Genomic DNA, 2,622 nt, shown 5'->3' on the forward strand with positions numbered 1-2,622 from the left:
TAGATATATATATGAGTCTAGTTTCAGGAAAAATTTACGGAATTGGATTTCGAGTTTCGTAACTCGAGATATGATTTTTAAAGCGACTGTGATGCAGTTAGCCAGCTTGTCTGGAAATTTTAAAATGAATTGTATGAGCTGTTTAATTAATGAATTAAGTCCGTTAACACCTCGTGTTCGACTCTGGCAACGGTCTCGGTGCACGGGTGTTACATTTAGTGGTATCAGAGCAGGTTTAGTCGGTTTTCGGACTAACCTAGCATGTGTAAAAGTTTAGCTATACATGCCACTGATCTGTGATAGTGTGATATCTTCCGACGCGTATAAGTACCGTCTTATTTAGACAGGGTACTCTCCAACCGAGCTGCGCCAACCATGTTCAATGTTAAGTAAAGGTATTTGAGTAAAATTATGATTATGATAAGTCTCGGTTCAGAAAAGTATGAATAAAGGTTTATGATACATATGTGATAATATGTGAGATGAAAGTTCATGTTGTGATAAATATTCATATTTGCTTAATGCTCATATGATGTAGTGTATGTGGCTTACTTGATAAGATGAACGGAATAAATAGAAAGTAGTAGAGGTATGAATAAAGGTCATAATATTATGATACTGAATGAAAATGTCCTTGTCTTGATTGGATGTCGAATGTTGATGAATGTTAATGGTATATAATTTTATGAGGTAAAGGATTATAATGAAATGAACTTATCTATGTTAAATTGTTGGACTGAATTATATGATTGTAATGATATGTACATGATGATGCACAAAATGAAAGTTGTGATAGTGATGCAAATATCTATGTTTGTTTGGCCTTATATAATGTCATGAGCATGAATTAATTTAATTAATTGAATGGATAAGTAAAGCTGTCTAGAAAACATAGAATGTATGCATAAGTATATTGTCCGAATGGGACAATAGGAAAATTGGTGTAAGCCAACATGAATGAATGACATGATTTTGATGATGTTACTATGATGATGGAAGTTGTGTCATATGTGTATGTATAAGAAAGTCGAGTCGAGGTCCTACAACCCTCCCCTTACCAAAGTGGTACTTATAATGGAATTTCATGAGATTTGTATTGAATAAGTTTCCGGTTGAGAACCCAAAGAGTTCAAAGGATAGAATAATTATAAGTATGATCCGAGATTGAAAATGAGCTGATAAGTAAAGTCGAGCGAGAAAGTATCGGATTGATATAAAGATTATTGGAATTATGCATTTGTCCCGTTAGAGAAGGAATTCTCTTTGGTAAATCGAATTACTCAAGTGCAAGGTCGAGAAAAGTGTAAATCGAAATTTATTCGAATCGACATTTTTAGTGAATGGTTTAATATAAAATTTGTGACGGCAGAACTAGTTGGGGAAATGATATTTCAAATGTGAATTATCTGAGTGTGACGATTATGACCGGACAGATTTAGCGATCTCTTTGAGATGTTCTATGTGTTCACCCGTTCTCGTAAATATTTTTATGGCTATTGATCTTCAAGAAATTCTTGTTATATGGGAATGCCTTCTAATTTTGGTGTTGGATGAAAGCATTGGTAGTCTGACTAGTTTATAATTTATATTGCTCTATTTCATCGGGTATTCTATTTCATTTCGTCTGATAAGAATTGATGAGAGAATTCATATGATATTATGATTCTGTTTCTTCTACTTGATGCTTCATCTGATATATATGTATGGGAAGATATATTGATCTTGTTATATTTGATTTCAGTGGGATTAAATGATGTTTTCTTTTGGACTTTCTTTCTTTGAAGAATTATCAGGGTATTCTGTATTTTCTCTATGAATTTGGTTTTCGATTCTCCGGCATAGTATCGTATCTTGGGTTTCTTTATCCTGGATCTCTTTATTCTGGATTTCTTTATTCCGGGTTTCTCTATCTTGGATTTCTTTATTCGGTTTTCTTGTTATCTTTGTTCCATAATTTGTCAATTACGACTCATGTTCGAAGTACGTTCTTCAGCTCGTGATAATCATGTCAAATATGACTATACTTCTAATTTGATCTTGGTAATGTGGTGATTTTAGTATTGAGATTTTTCTAATTTCGTGTAAGGATTTGACATCGAGAAAGGCATAGGTGATAAAAGCGCGAGTTTTAGTCGGTATGGTAAATTATTTATTTGAAAGATTTCATGTGACAATTATGTCAGGATTATTTTTCCCAAGTTTGATAATAGAATTTCATTTTGTACGGATAAAAGAGTAAATAGTTTGAACGAGAAGTGTATATTTAATAGAAAGAGTTGAATATTAGTTTAAGTCACTACGAATGATAAGGTTTCCATCTTGTGAAAGCTGAAAAGTTTATTACATGTTGACAGAGTTCGGATAGATGAGAATATTGGTAACCGAAGCGTCTAAACTAGACTAGTCTACATTGAGCAAAGACTTCCTGACTTTCAGTAATGTATTGTTGTATGAATTGTGATGTGTTTCAAGACAGTGAGGTAATGTGATAGTTTAGAGCATCCGATGTTACATAAAATTGGAGTTGTTAAAGGGTTAAAGCGAGCATTGGGATCTATCAAAATTATCCTTGTCAATGTTGATATTGGGATGGAAATGAGAAGGATTATTCTTGAGGCCATA

Source organism: Gossypium arboreum, chromosome 4 (assembly GCF_025698485.1).
Source record: "Gossypium arboreum isolate Shixiya-1 chromosome 4, ASM2569848v2, whole genome shotgun sequence".
Taxonomy (NCBI): domain Eukaryota; kingdom Viridiplantae; phylum Streptophyta; class Magnoliopsida; order Malvales; family Malvaceae; genus Gossypium; species Gossypium arboreum.